This window comes from Mustela nivalis (genome assembly GCF_964662115.1).
Source record: "Mustela nivalis genome assembly, chromosome: 1".
NCBI lineage: Eukaryota > Metazoa > Chordata > Mammalia > Carnivora > Mustelidae > Mustela > Mustela nivalis.
The window spans coordinates 178,316,659-178,332,489 of NC_139020.1; the positions used below are offsets into that span (position 1 = coordinate 178,316,659).

A 15,831-nucleotide genomic window follows, 5' to 3' on the forward strand; every position below is an offset into this window, starting at 1 on the left:
TTGTACCCATGGACCGCCAAAGGCTTCCATTAAAGATTTAAAATGCAAGAGGAAGGTAGAATCCAAAAGATGGGATTTGGGATTAAATAATGTAAAATAACTGCAGGGCAATAGTGAAGTGAGAGCTATTGGCACAATAAGAGATTCTTTCAGACTTTTTTTTTTAAAATCCACTCAAAGTATCGACACCTCCTTACACGGAATGTCCTAGGTGTGGTATTAATTGAATTATTTATAACACCCGATTACATTATGAAAGCATGTTTTTGTTTTAGCTCACACCAATTAACAGTCACAGCAACAATCGCAAGAGCTCTGTGCAAATTCACATGAATGTTCTCTGTGCTTTAAATATCATCCTCTTTATTAAAAGATTCTGCCTGCAGTGTTTCACGAAATATACATTGCTTCCTCCTTGAGGATTTTTAGTTTGAGATGGGGAAATGCAGTGTTGGGGGGGGGTCACCCGTGGATGGACAGCGTGATTTTCTTCAAATCGAGGAAACTTTTATAATCCTGGAAGAAGGGGACATTGCCGCCTCACTATATAAAAGCTGTCAGTAAGGTCCAGCCGGGCTTCTCTGAGCCCCGCTCTACTGTCTTTATCACTTTGCTCAGTTCCACATAATAACATCTTCATCGGAGATTGCTGTGGCACAGGGGAACTGCATTTGTTGATCAAATTTGGCTGGATAACACTGTGATCTCGTATCCTGAAGTGTGGAGATGTGCCTGGAATATGTAAGTGCAGAGGCGGCCCCTTGATTGATTGATTCTGCCTGTCACAGAACAAGATAACCGGATCAGTAAATACTCTGTGCACTTCAACATCATCTCCACAATCAAAAGTGAGGGCATCATGGGGCTGGAAAACACTGGGTCAGGATGGGAATGCACACATTTCAGAGTGATCACTGGGAATAGAGAGAGAGAGAGAGACGCACACGTACACACATTCGCACGCAAACGCACAAAAAATTCTTTGTGTGTGGTTTCTTAGAAGGGAACTGTGTTAAAAAAAAAAAAAGAGCATTTTTTGTATGTTTAGAACGCTTCCTGGTTATAAAAGTCGAGTTTATTTTGCAGCTGTCATCTTAGAGGTGTACAACATTTATCATAAAACGTTGTTATTCGAGTTTTGTTTACAGAAGAGATTGAGAATGCAGATTAGGGAAGCGGAGCTGGATAAGAGGTCACTAGTGGTCTCAAGCACAAAAGGAGCTTGCACCCAAGATTTGCTCCTCTTAAAATAAACTTTTTGTTTAAACAGATGGGCCAAACACATGTAAACAAGTTGTTTAAACTTTTACTAAATTCCCAGGGAATGCCTTTCAAAATTAGCATGGGTTGCCAAATTTGTTTAATTGCACAGGGTTCAAGAAAAGTTTAAAGAACGCAACTGTGCGGGTCTGTGGGGGATGGGGCGATCACACATGTCACCAGGTGGCATGCGTGATTCATGGTGCCTTGATGCCCGCGTCCCTCCACCCCCGGCCCCACCCAGCACTTGTCACTCTGTCTCTTGTGTGCTTGTCTTACCCTCCTGTAAAACTTGAAGTTTCTTGAAGGCAAGGGCTGTCTTTGATTCTGGTGTCGGTGCCCTCCGGGACCCGGAAGACTGCCCTCCGCACACTAGGGACCACGTGGCACTGAGGCGAGTGAAGGAGGAACTGAGTGCTGGCCTCTCTTTCTAAAGGTTTTTCAAATGAATACTTCTGGGATTTTATGGGTCTCTGGACTGCAGGGAGTGTCCTAACTCAGAGTCCTCCTTTCGGGGAACTTAATTGTGTAAGTCAGTCAAGCCAAGTGGTCTGTTGTCCTGGATTTTCATGCTGTTCCGTGAGAGACTGGCATGGGCTGCTCGATTAGGGTATCTCTGCTCCCAGCCCCACACAGTTCCCTGAAGACAATGCTGCTTCTCACTCCATACCTAGAAAATGCAAATTGTCGACAGCTGGTCCCCCAGGCCAGGGACTGAGGGCACCTTGGTGCCCACCAGAGACCACGCAGGTGGCTCAGGACTTCCTGTGTGGCCTGCTGGTTGTCTCACATGCCTGAGGTGGGTGCTGTGTAGACGCTCTGGCCGAGCTGCTTTTGGTTTTTGTTTATTTTTTCTTTCCTATTTTGTTTGGCTGGAATCAGTATGTCCCCTCTTCCTCTGCCAGAGTTTACCCCTCTGGAGCACATGGCTTGTGAACAGCAAGGTGGGCGTAAGAACCTGTCACGAAGTCAGGAAGCTTCTGTGTCTGAAGAAATTTCTCCCAAGGAGGGTGTACACCAGTTCCATCAATAGAGATTTTTGTATAGTTAAAACAGTCCTTATACTTAAGAGAAAAAATTGACCACTTTTGACATGCCTGGTTAGTCTTCTGTGACTTAGTTTTTTGTTTTCTTAATTTGAAATGATGAAAAAGGTCTTTTGGCAGAATTGGCCTCTTTCTTAATTTTTTGACTATTAAAGAGGGCTTTAATTGAGTTTAATGTCCTTGAAACAAAAAAAAATTTGTGAGGTGCTGATGATTTTAGAAAAGTCATTCTGGGAAACAGGTTTTGATTTTTTTCACACACACAAAAAAGAGTGGCGCTCCCTTTGAATTTGGTGAAAGCTATTCCTAGTAACGTTTTATAAAATCATTTTCTTTTCAGGGTGTGTTTTATTTCCTTTCCATCTCTTTCAGGAAAGAGAAAGTGTTTTATTGGATATTTTTGTTTCAGTCCTTGTTTCCATTATTTTTGCCAAAATTCATGGGAGTTCACTTTCCGTTTAAATGCCTGAAATATTCCTTGAAGAATCTGCATTTTGGGACAGCTAGGGAAAAGGCTATGTAAATTGGTTTAAGGAAGAAAAACAGTTGTTACCCTAATCATCTCAACCACTTACTTTTTCCTTTACTTTATAATTTTGGAAGCAAATAATTTCAAGTGTAATGGGCCAGGCTGGGTAAGGGGCGTGCATTTGAAGTTCAAAGGCAGTTTGGTGTTTGTTTTAAGATGAAGCGTATCTGAGTTTTCAAGTGAAGGGAGAAAGTAAGCTGTACTCAGAGAAAGAAAGGGGCAGTAGATCTGCTAGCAGGAAACACAGAACAGGTCTCTAAAAAAGTACGTCCGCTCTCGCAAAGTAGTCTTGGCCAAAAGATTTTGATGACAGCGATTTCCCAGTTTGTGAATAGACTTTCTATATAAAGTGGGTTAGTCTTTGGAGATGGGCATTAGGCAGCTTCTGGTCTAGTAACACGCGCCGTTTCTAGCAAAGTGTTTTTTTTTTTTTTTTTTTTTTCCCCTGCTCCGGAGTCCACTACCCTTCCACCGTTTAAATCCGGCTCGCTCCGTTTGGGATACATCCCTGCATATTTCTAGCCTCAGCCTATATGTTTCTTCATTTGGGGGCTGGGGCTGAGGGGCTGGGATTCAGCTCTCTTCCGTGCAGAGTTTTACAGACAGACTCCTGTTTGGCCGGGCAGGCATTCGGCCCTTGATCCTCCCCCAGTCGCCATGGTGAGGAGGAGAGAGCTCTTTCTCACTCCTGTCTGTGGATTGCTTTCTAACATTTCTGTTGTCTTGGGAGAAAATTTGAAAAACTGATTAAAAACGGGCAAGTGCATGGCTTCTATGAAAATTCTGCGGCCTCACACCGTGGGACTTGTTTGTTTTGGCTGGTCTCTGCAGCAAGACTGACATATTTATGTAGAAAGCTCATATTTAGTATTTAACTTGGAATTTTACACATCGGAATGATAAACTGAACAGACGCAAGATTTTGCTGGTGGTGTTGTTTTCCCCTGCCTCTCCTGAAATGCGAGGAAACAGAGAGTAGACACGTTTGAACATGGTCACCCCTTGTTCGGCCACCAGTATTTGTAAATAGTCAGATTCCTCGATAATGCTGTGGAGATTGGGCACTAAGCGGCCGCCACGTTTGCTATGCAGGAGAGTTAATAAAAATTTTCATTGCTGGAGGAAAGCTTATATACAGTAGTCTGTTTGTCCTGTGTTTCAACCACCTGAGTCACAGCCAAAAAAGCAATTGTCTACTCCGTATTTCAAACAGATGCTGAGGGGTACAAGGGGTGACTAGAATTCACAGCAATAAAAGCCCGCTCTCCAAGTTCCCTTGAAGGAAGTGAACTCATAAAATTTTTGCTGCCGACCTATTTGTCCAGTTCTTTGAAGTATTTAACATTAATTTAGCCTGCAAATCACTGGCACCTCAGTTTTTCATTGAAGTACCCAGGATCTGTTAAAGACATACCGTGGGTGTGCCTGGAAAAAAAAAAAAAAAAAAAAAAGACCCTGGAAGCAGTCTACTAATTTAACTGTTATTCATGGACATTGTTTTTATGAAGGCCAATATTATATACATTCAGAGTTCTCTAACCCAGAAACTGTTTCTTCTCAGTTTCTGTTTGCTTGTGTGTAAGAGTATAGAGAACACAACTAGGTAGGCTACCCACCCCCCCTTTTTTAAACTTGTTTCTGTGGCATCGATAGATTTTCTAACGTGCTGGCAGTGCTTGGCAGTGGGAACTAGAGTGATAAACACCACCAGGAAGATTTTATCAAGTGTGAAAAATAAAAACGGAGGGATCCACCCTTAAACGGAAGTATCCTGGAGCTAGGTTATTAGTAGACAAGGTCTCCTACCTCATTCATCTAATTAATTAGCAAATGTAGGGAAGGGGGACACTGTATTCTCCGGGAAGCTTTTTATGTCCATTGCCATCTATTGTTAAGTAGCAGTGGATGGCTTAGAAAAATACTTAGTTTCTGAGCTTCCAAAACCGCTGCGTATGCTCTTGTCTCACTCCCCCCTGTCCCATTGCTTCCAAACTTTAAAATGACCTTTTCACAACACTCAAAAGGGACCTCCAAGAGGAAGGGAATCTAGAAGCTAACGGATCAGGTAAAACTTGCAGGTGCCAAGAATGCGTGTCCCTTCAATTTCTGTTGGGACAGTTTAGGGGTGACTCTTCTGTCTAAAATAGTTCCTACATGTCCACATCATCATCTCAGCCTCCCCCTTTTGATTTGATGGAACATGTTTCATTAGCTGAAATTAGCCTAGATGGATTTGCTTGTAATTCGACTTTTGCCTCTGAGCATCTGTTTCAGCGAGATGAGGACCCTGTCGTGTGCTCCGCTTTGCCTCCAGCACTCGGCACGTGCTAGGAACTCAGGAGATGGCAAGGTAGAGTGGACATTTCTTCCCCAAATCTCAGCTGTCTTAATGTTAGACATCTTAAAGCTTCTGCTTCTTCCTTCAGTTAGACTAGACCTTTTGAAAGGATCGTATTGATAATGCCTATTTTGAAAGAGATGTAAAAACAAAGACTGTGGGAAGCAGTGGTTAATTAGAATTCCAAGCTAGTATTTAGTTACATTTGTCCTACTATTTTGGCCAGGTTTCAGTTAGCTAAGTATCTCTTATACCCTGTAATTTAGAATACAGTTTCAGCTTTCCAAATAATGGCTTGCTAATGGTAAATGTTGTTTAACTTTCTAATTCAGGGGAGCTACCTGTTCAGCAGAATTTTAAAAATTGTAAGTGATGATTGAAACCAGGTTAAAAAGCACTTAAGGTACATTTGACTGCATGTTTGGCATCTATTTGGATGGGCCTGTGGCTGTCATTACTCTTTTTGAATCTGAACGTAAACTGCAGGCAGGGGTTTTTCTAAATTGGTCCAGAACTAAAACTTACCTTTACTTAGCAAGCTTTCCCCATCTGCGTGAATAATGCACCATTTCTACCTGAAACGTTGTCTGTTTCCGACCAGTGCTTTCAGTGATAAGCCCTCCAAACTGGAGATGGTTGCCTCGTGTATTCCACTTGTCCCCACTGTTATTTTTTTTTCCTCCCTCGGACACAATTCTGATCACTCTATTCTCTTGTTTCCTATTTCCTGCTAAATTCCGTAGTATTCCTTAGCTGGGTATGGGCAGGAATGTGAGAGATGGAGAATGACCACAGGTTCTTCGCCACTTCCTTTTTTCTGGAGCTTGAGCCTGTGTCCCCGCCCACGCAGACTTTGGGCAGCCCGCTCACTTGCCTTAGGTCCTAGAATGCAGCAGAAGGTCCATCAGCCCATTCCAGGCTTGGCAGCTTTCTCCATAGTTCTCCTGGCCCACACTGGCCATGCAGGGAAGCTGAGCCTTGACTTCTGGGCAGTGGGAGGCTGCATTTGGGATGGGGAGATACACACACAGAGAAAAGAACAGAGACACCCCATCTTGGAGGACCACAGGATTCCCACAGAATGCAGTTGCAGGATTGACCCACAGCTAAAGAAGAACCACCCAGCTGAGCCTAGCCAATCCCTAGAATTTTAGAAAAAAAAATGTTCTTACAAGCCTCCTATAGGGCCATTTGTTACAAAGCAATGGAGAACAGAAACAGGAGCTTTGAAACTCAAGCCCGTTTCCTCTTCCATTCTTACTGTACATTTTCTTTCTAAAATGTCAGCCATGTTTGACTCTTCAGTCCACAAAATGATCATCTGTTTTGCTTTGCTTCTGCTCTGTCCTCTCCGTGGATGATCTTTGGGCCCCATACTTCTGTTCTTGCCAGAGTCCTTCAGGTTAATTGGCTCCCTCTCTAGTCTTTCCAAGGCGCTCATGACCACTACATATAACCTCTCTAAGACCTCTACGTTTCAAGCTGCATTGGTATGGGGGATACTCAAGGCATTGACTGTTGGCTACTGGGGCAGGTCACCTCAGTGTGGGCCTTAGTTTCCACATCTATAAAATTTTCAGCTGACTTCCTAAGTGTTGTTCAGCCTTTAGTATCATAGAACAGAGATACCCAGCAGAATGTTCTATGGAGATGAAAATGTTCATTTATCTGTGTGGTCCTGTGCAGTAGCCACTAATCTGTGTGCCACCCGAGCCTTTGATATATGGTTAACACAAAGAAGGAGGAGATTTTTAAATTTACTGAATCTTAATGAATTGAGATTGAAATAGCCACTTGTGGCTAGTGGCTACCATTTGGAGCAGTAGGGTTCTAAAATTTTGTAGAATTGAGGGGGGAAATGCCCATTTTCACTTAATGCCAACAGGGGTTTAGCACTTGATTTTCCATCAGACCTTGCTTGTCGGTATTACTTACAAGAATTACAGATGTAGAAGTCTCAGTCGCTGAATGAGTCCCCAGCTTCTGACCTCCTCCTTAAATCATACTTGGCTTTTTGAATCCTCACCTGTGCCTAGAACCAGGGCTGAGCCCACTTTCCTCAAGGAGCGTAAATCATCCCCTACTTTTGATCACAGCCCAAGCAGAGACTTGCAGCCTGGTGTGGACTGGCAATTTTTTACAAAACCCCAATAGGCCCAGCTTGCCAGGGGGAGGGGGGCGGTCCATGGCAGTGTCAATTGAAAACCAGCCGGGTGGCAAGCGCAGTGCAATGTAGTGGGAACAGAGCTGCCTTCGGCCCTTTGGATGATTGGGGACACAGCAGCGATATTGTGAAATTACCTTTTTTATTGGTTCTTGAGCCTTCTGCTGTAAATGCCTCTTCTTGAAGGAAGTGAAGAGAATCCCCGAGTTCAGCTTAAGCTTAGGACATGCACACGGCAGCTCTACATTCATTCTCTCATTTAGCAGAATTGGGACCTGAGGGGGCCTCTTGTGTCTGGCCTAATTTTCCTTCTAAGCATAACTATGTTAATTGGGGCTTCTTTTCTCTTGCTTATGTTTACCATCATTTTTTAAAAATCAAGTGAAAAGTGGCATCCTTTTTATTACATTATAAAAAAATGTCATTAGTAAACCCTCCTTGGATGAGACCTTGCTAGATCCTGGGGTTTTTCTGTTTGTTTTTGTTTTTGTTTTTTGTTTTTGTTTTTTGTTTTTACTCCCCACCCTGCAGGGTAGGAAATGGAATATTGGAAAAGCCTTAATTCCAGTTTATGAACCAAAAGTTGAAATATCATAGAAGGGATTACTGAAGTTCACTTCATCTCAGCGTCACCTCACTGTGCCTAAAAAGGGCTATTTATAATCAAGGAGAATGGGCTGTTTGTGTAAAAAGCTCTTCAAGGCAAGGAATTCTATAGTGTCTGTCAGCGTGATCCAGTCTGGTCAAGAACTCACTTCTGTGGTTCCCAGAATTCACTTGCCCACTCTTCACCTGCTGCCCTTTGAGACTGTAGTCCTCTGTCCTGTCTGCTTATAAAGATCACTTGTTGACATCTCCTTGGTAAAATCCTGTCATATACTTGAAGACAGTTACTAAGTCACCCTGCAGCCTTTTCCTTTTCAGGCTAGACCATCCCAACCCTTGTAACCTTTATTTCAGAGATTCCATTTTTCCTCCTCTTCATCATCCTTGCCTTTCTCTGGATTCTCTCCAACCTTTTAGTTTTCTGAAAACATGGATCAGAAAAGAGACCCTTCACACGTCTCTTGAGTTTCTGCAGACAATTGTGATGCATCCGGTAGACTTTTTTTTTTTTTTTTGAGATTTATTTATTTTAGAGAGAAAGAGAGCAATGCACACAGTTGGGAGGGGCAGAGGGAGAGGGAGAGAAAATCTCAAGCAAGACTCCCTGCTGAGCACAGAGCCTGACTGTGGGCTCAATCTCATGAGATCACTACCTGAGCCGAAACCAAAAGTCGGATGCTTAACCAACTGTACCACCCAGGCTCACTGCATCCAGTAGACTTCTAAAAAAATTTTTTAAGCAGTTGAAGTTAATGTTCGTTTCCACATTTAAGCCTCCATTTTATGACTCAACATGTTAGGATTTGTGATGACCATTTCCATCTTTGGAGCGTGGTCTGTGGGCTGAAAGAGAAATCCGGCGGTCAGATGACTTTTAACTTTCAGTCCTGTGTTTAATCTGAGAACCCTTCTTGTATTCTATTATTCATTTTCAATTTTATTTGAGATATAAACGATACCTAACATTATATCAGTTTCAGGTGGAAAACACGATAGAGTATTTGTATGTGTTGCAAAATGATCACCAGGGTAGGTAGGTCTAGTTAGTATGTAATACCATGCATAGCTGCACAGTTTTTTTCTTGCGATGAGAACTCCTACCAACTTCCCACCACACAATATCGTATTAACAATAGTCACTGTGCTGTACAGTTACATCCACGGGACTTACATATTTTATAACTGAAAGTTTGTACCTGTTAATGCCTTTTACCCATTTCACTTACCCCTAAACCCCAACCTCTGGCAACCAGCCATTTGTTCTCCATATTTGTGAGGATTTTTTTTGTTTTGTTTTTTTGGGTTTTCTTCTTGCACTGTTTATATATTTTCTTATGGAAGGACTATTTCTCCATTGCTTGCACTGTGTATGAATAGCTGCGGCTCGGTTGGAGTCTGTGCAATTGGGGGCAGTGAAAGGAGCGTGTGCGTTGATGTGTTGATTATCTGACGGAGACCTCCGGGGCCCTTTCACACACACACCCTCCACACACACACGCACACACACCCCCCCCCCCCCCGTGTGTGGTGTCTGCAGTGTGCAGCCACACCTTACCGTGAGTGCCTCAGAGGGAGTAGTTCCAAGGACTTCTGGACTCACCTGAACTCCCCATTCACTCTCTACTCTACCGCTCTCTTTCCTTTGTTTCCAGCAAGCTCAGGCCCCACACTCACCACTGTTGTTTGTGTACGTGTTACCCGATTCTCTCTTTCCCACTTTTTCATTTTTTTGTCTTGCCCACTTTTGAATGGAAGCTTCATGAGGACAGGAGCTTTTATGCCTTTGTCACCCCCCCTCTGCAAAATGAGCTTGCAGGTGGCAGTGAACTCTTGGTGGAAGGCAGGAGTGAAAGAACAACTTAATACCAGAAGATTTACACTGTTATTAAGATAACACTACTGGTTCTCTCTGTGACACTGGGCAATACACTGAGCACTGCTGGCAGCCATTTCTTCTCCTGTTTAATGAATCGCTTAAAGGCATTTGTCCAGAAAGTTCTGTAACTGAGAAAGTTCTTCTCAGCTCTGCCCCTTAACTACTGTATTCAGATTCAGTGATTCAAACTCACTTCTACCTTCTTGGTTTACAGGTGAGTGGAGTGGTTAGTATTTCTATTTGTATTTCAAGTCACCCATTTCAGGGATGAACTTTTATATACCGCCTTATCTTTTTAATATTTTGGGAGGATTTTGTCCCTGGGCCCAGAAAACTCTGTTTTAAAAGGCACTCAAAATTTAGGGCACTCAGAATTTCCAAGTCCTTTCTCTGTCAGGCTATTGCCTATCTCCATCTTCTCTCCAACCTTCTCAGCTCTGTGATCCAACACTCCAAAACTTGTTTGAAACTCTGTACCTACTTAGCCCACTTTCTAACATTGTTCTTGGTGGTCTATAGCAAAGGTCAGATCCAGACGTGAAGCCACTGGGTCTAATGAATCAAAGATGGCATCCTCTCCTTTGTCCCTCAGCTCCCTGGAGAGATACGCCCACCTGCTTGTTTGTGCTTTCCCTATCTGACCCTGAACTGGACAGTCGTGTTTTTTTTTTTTTTTTCTTTCTAGATCTTAATGCTGAGTTTTCCCTCTTCATATGATGAGCAAGATGGTTCCCTTGCTTTTGGTCTGGGTTGACCAGTACCTCTCCCTGGCCCAGCGTGGTCAACAAGACCACTCATTGCCCAGATGTGCTGACCTGAGCCACCCAGGAGGCCCACCTTCCTCGCTGTGTAGAGAAGCATGTTAGATTCATACAGATTTTGCCTTCTCCTTCGCCCATTTCATAAATTCTGGATGTTAAACTAACCTGTAAGCCCTAAAATCAAATTGCTTTGAATGGTGTTAAATTACCAGTTATGCTTTGGCCTCTGCTCATTACATAAGAGCTTACCCTGCATTTTCCACTCCACCGTGACAAGACCAGATTCCCGGCCACTCCCTGAAGACGCCATGCCTTTGCACATGCTGGTCTCTTTCCCCCAATACCCATCTCTTCTTTCCTTCCTCTTTTCTTGTTCTTTTTGTCCGGGCTCAGTTCAGTTCTCCTGTTCCTAAAAAGCCGTTCCGTTTTCATCCCCTCAGTGTGCCTCTTCACAAAAGCATAGACCCCACTGGGTGGTGATGGTGATAGGTATCCTGCCCTCGGGCTTCTGAGGTTGGTGACAGTATCTTTCCCTTTCTGCGTCTGCCCGGTGCTGGGTGCTGAGTAGTTGTTGAGCGAATGAAGGAAGAGAGGGTTGGAGAATGGGAAGGAAGGAGGCCTGTTCCTTGCTTCCGGTCTTGAAAAGCAGGATCCCTAGGATACGCATTCAGCCCTCTCTTGAAGACGTCTTTTTTCCTGGAGCTGGTTCCCTTTTTCCTTTGGCTGTTTTGCTCTCAGTGGTCACTCAGTGGTTCTGCAATCCTCCCGATTCCTCTTGTAATTAAATGCCCATCTCTGGCCTGTGTCCATCCTGCAGGAGAGATTGCTGTCTGCCAGGGAATCAGCGAGCACCCCAACTGAGCCAAGCCTCACCAAAGACACTCACAGCCAAGCTATTTTTATTTAGCAAATAAGGGCTTATTTTTGTTGATTGTCCACAAGCACAGGGGGAAAAAAAGTCATCCATTTGGTTTGTGGTTACCTGCGCCACAGGGCTAGCCTATCTTCTTGGCTTCTGTTTCTCATGTGGTGTTTTCCCTGACTTCAAGAATGGACACATGAGGGGCGCCTGGGTGGCTCAGTGGGTTAAAGCCTCTGCCTTTGGCTCAGGTCATGATCCCAGGGTCCTGGGATCGAGCCTCACGTCGGGCTCTCTGCTCAGCGGGGAGCCTGCTTCCCCCTCTCTCTGCCTGCCTCTCTGCCTACTTGTGATCTCTGTCTGTCAAATAAATAAATAAAATCTTAAAAAAAAAAAAAAGAATGGACACATGAATGGCGTTGTGTAGGCTACACTTCTGTTCATTCTGCATTAGAGGTGAGGATATCATTGAGTCTTTGTGGCTAAGAATGTGGGTGTTAGATGGTCCCTGAGAAAGGGAGGCAGATGTCCCTAGTCCTCCTCATATCACAGGTCTGCCAGGTAAAAAACGTAGAGGTTAGACGTCAGGTGGCACAAAAGATTTTGTTCGAGGGTGTTTAACACGAGCTGTTACGGTCAATTGCTGCTAGCACGGTGCCGGCCGGCATGGTCACGCCCCCGGTCCCATGTTCCTGTGGAGCCCTTGGAAAATGGCTGATGTGAACTGAGATGCTCTGTAAGTGGAAAATACACAGCAGAGTTTAAAGACTTACTATGCTTCATATCTTAACAATGTGGAATATCTCATGGAACATTCTGTGTAGATTTCATGTGAAAGTGAGTGTATTTTAGAAATACGGGTTAAGTCTAATGTATTTAACATAAATTTCACCCATTTCACTTACCTTTTTTTTTTTTTGTAAGTGTGGCTACTAGAAAATTTAAAATTAGCTATGTGACTTGCATGATATGTCTCTTAGCTTTAAACTGGAAGTGTCATTGTCAGATTGTGGTTCAGCATGAACCCAAGCATCGCATACTTTATGTGCATTTCCAGGGGTATGTCCTTTTTATTCCGGGGCTGGTCTTTGAGAGTATGTGTCATGATAAGGACATAGACTTTGGACAGACGCAAACCTGAGTTTCATTCCCAACTCTGTTTCTGGCCAGTATACCAGCAGTGTGAGCTCTCTGAATCTCAGGTTCCTTACCTGTAGAGAGGGATTAACAGCCACCTGAAGGTCCTGCGGTTAGGCGTGGGGTCATGCGGTAACTTTTCTAGTAATATTAGGAGGCATTTTGTTTGAAAGATTGTGTAATGATACTTATGCACAAGTAAACAAATTAAAAATCTCTGTTTTGAAATTTTGTTGCAAACCAACAAAAACCCCAAAAACCCCCCACTCCTTGGCGTCTGTTACAGTACATCTGCCTGCTCCTGGTAATAGAACTGTGGTCGCCAGGGTTCCCCGGGAGCGACAGGCCAGCCAGCACACTTTGCAGGAGGCATCTCAGCGGATCTTCAGAACAACCCCAGAAGGGACGGCCTCTTACCGTCTCCATCTGATGGCTGCTGCACTGAGGCACAGGGAGGGGAGCTGCCTTGCCCAAGGTCACGCAGCTCGTGGGTGGTCAACTAGGCATTGAGCCCAGGTGGTCTGACTGCGGAGCTGTGTGTTTTGTCTCTCTTCGTGACTGTCCACCAGAAAATAGAGAACGGAACAAAAGAACCAGGAGCAAATGAGTGCTCATAGGAAACATGCCTTTCCTGAGCTCCTGTTCGCATGATTTTTAGCATAGACCTGAGGTATTTTCCCCCAGCATGGATTTCCTAGTTTGTACAGCGAACTTAAACATATCCCGGCCTTAGCGCTTTCCTCAAAGAATGCCTTGATTCTCAGGCCCATCACAGTCTGAATCAGGCTCAGGCAATTCCAAGAGAGAATTATATGGGAAAAAAAAAAGCAGTGCACAGTATCTGGACCCTGACAGATCTGTTGTTTCTTGAGAGCCTTGTCTCATTGGTACATAGTTACTATGGTATTTAGTGTGTTGTTTTCGATATGCATGTAGTAGGAGCTCAATAAATGTTATTTATTAATGTTTATGGCAGTGCTTCTAGAAACACACATTTAGAAAGGAAAGCGTGCGCTGTGTTAAAACTGTGGTCATTCATTTCGTTAAACTCTCTGACTTGTGATGGGGATGTGCGCTCTCATCATGTATGATTGTCTCTTAGAATAATTACCTTTGGCTGGAGTTGAGCTTTAAGTGGTTTACTTCTCTGATGCTAGAATCCTCCTCTTTACTTTAACCCCACACACCCATTGTCTGAACCATGGTTCAGACAATGCCTGGTGCTTCCATGATAGGGATCTTTCCTTATGGTTCCACGTTTAACCCAGAGGATTAGAAGATGTTGATGGTTTGGTTTTGTTTTGTTTTGTTTTCCCACTAAGACACTAACACCTAGATGGGTTGGGGGTGATGGTGGGGTGGTCTGTGATCAAAGTCCACCACCACCAAATTCATGTGGAAAGTTGAAATGCGCTTACATGCTTGGTTGAGATGGAGTTCGAATCATTAGGAGAAAATATTTGTGAACTTGGAGAACTTTCTGGAGAATATGCAGTTCCAGGTAAAGTTTTGGATCAACGGGAGCTGGAAGAAAGCTTTGTGGTGCCAGCCTTCCGCTAACTCTTAGCTCCTCTCTGCACACGGGTCCTCCCATGCCCCCATGTTCCCTCCTCTGAGCTGTGGTCTGGAGTGGCCTAAGGGAGCGGGGCGGGCTGGGATACACAGGTGTGCGGGAGGCACCTTCGGCTTAAGGCAGCCCGATTGGATTGCCACGTCCGCCTCTGTGCCTCTGACAGGTTGTTAAACAGAAAGCAGGATGTGCTTATCATGACCGTGACAACAACTGTAAACACTCAGTCACAAAGTTCAGCTTTCTGGGTTCAGGTGGGCCTCCCCGAGCCTGGTGGGTGGTTACTTGGGAAACCAGCAGCGTGCATGGGTGGGGAAGGGAAAGGGGCGGAAAGAATGTTCGCCAGAGGCTCTGTAAGTACAGCGGAACAGGAAGAAAGCTCCGCGCCTTTCCTCCCCACCTTTCTTGTCCAGATAGTTCAACTGAGGCCCAGCGAGCAGGAATATGTATTTAAATACTAACAAAAGCTAACATCTGCGACCATCAGTAATATTCCGAGTACTTGGTTCAATACATACATGCTGTGTGTTATTTAATGTCTAAGACAGCTCTTTGAGGTAGGAACTGGTATCCGACCTATTTTTCAGATGGGGAAACAGAGTCTCAGAGAACTAAGTCACTTCTGGAAGGCTGTGGAACTGAGCAGTTCCAGAGCGGGGGTTTGGGAGTCGGTTGGTCTCTCAGAGCTCCGGCTGGTCCCCATCACACACCAGGGCCGCCTCAACAAAGCATGCTGGGCACTTCTCAGCCTGCCTCTCGTGGAAGCAGTTGTATACCATGAGACATTTTGTGTGTGGTGTGTATGTTTTCTATTGCTGTGTCACAAAATACCATGAACTTTCTACCTTAAAACACACATTTCTCTTCTCACACTTTCTTTGGCAGCCTTAGGATCTGGCATCTTAAACTTGCCTTCCCTGGGTCCTCTGCTCAGGGCTCAGATCCTCACAAGTCAGTAGTGAAGGTATCAGCAGGTTCTCATCTCCTGGGAGGCTTGGAGTCCTCTTGTGAGCTCACGAGTTCTCCAGAATTCACAGACTAAAGTGCGTTGCAGTTGAAGGACTGAGGTCTTGAGCTTTTAAGGACCACCTTGTGTTCCCCGCTTTCTGGTTTCCCCACAGATGGCAGCCTGCTTCTTCAAGGCCAACAGAAGAGTGACTTTGTTCACAGTGAGAGCCCCAGTCCTCCTTTTAAAAGGCTCACCTGGTTAGGCCAGGCCCACCGCAGGATATCTCTCTTGATTAACTCCTAGTGAACTGATGAGGAACATTAATTACATCTGCAAAATCGTTTTTGCCATGGCGTGACATTCCATCATATCCACAGTTCCTGCTCATACTCACAGGGAGGGCCTAGTCAAAGGATATATGGGTCACTGGGGTCATCTTTGTGTTCTGGATACCATAGACACTATAGCTGATGCCTGTTCTTCAGCTTCCTGTAGGGGGAAGGGGAACAGGAGAAAGAACTAGGTGAGCTCTGGGATTGCGGTGGTGCAAGGATTGTGGGCGGAACAAGAGATAATAATGAAGCAATATTGGGCGCCTGGGTGGCTCAGTGGATTAAGCCGCTGCCTTCGGCTCAGGTCATGATCTCAGGGTCCTGGAATCGAGTCCCACATCGGGCTCTCTGCTCGGCAAGGAACCTGCTTCTCTCTCTCTCTCTGCCTGCCTCTCTGACTACTT

At 44.6% G+C, this 15,831-nt stretch overlaps 1 protein-coding gene and 1 long non-coding RNA gene across 33 annotated transcripts in view; one reads left to right on the forward strand and one right to left on the reverse strand.

The window, feature by feature from the left end:
- FOXP1 (forkhead box P1) overlaps positions 1-15,831 on the forward strand; it is a 495,436-nt gene that overhangs the window by 286,952 nt on the left and 192,653 nt on the right. The window lies entirely within an intron of this gene.
- On the reverse strand, positions 8,443-11,001 carry LOC309849663. The gene is made up of 2 exons (XR_014303822.1): positions 10,830-11,001; positions 8,443-8,786 (listed from the first exon to the last, which is right to left on the reverse strand). It is a non-coding gene; the product is annotated as an uncharacterized lncRNA (long non-coding RNA).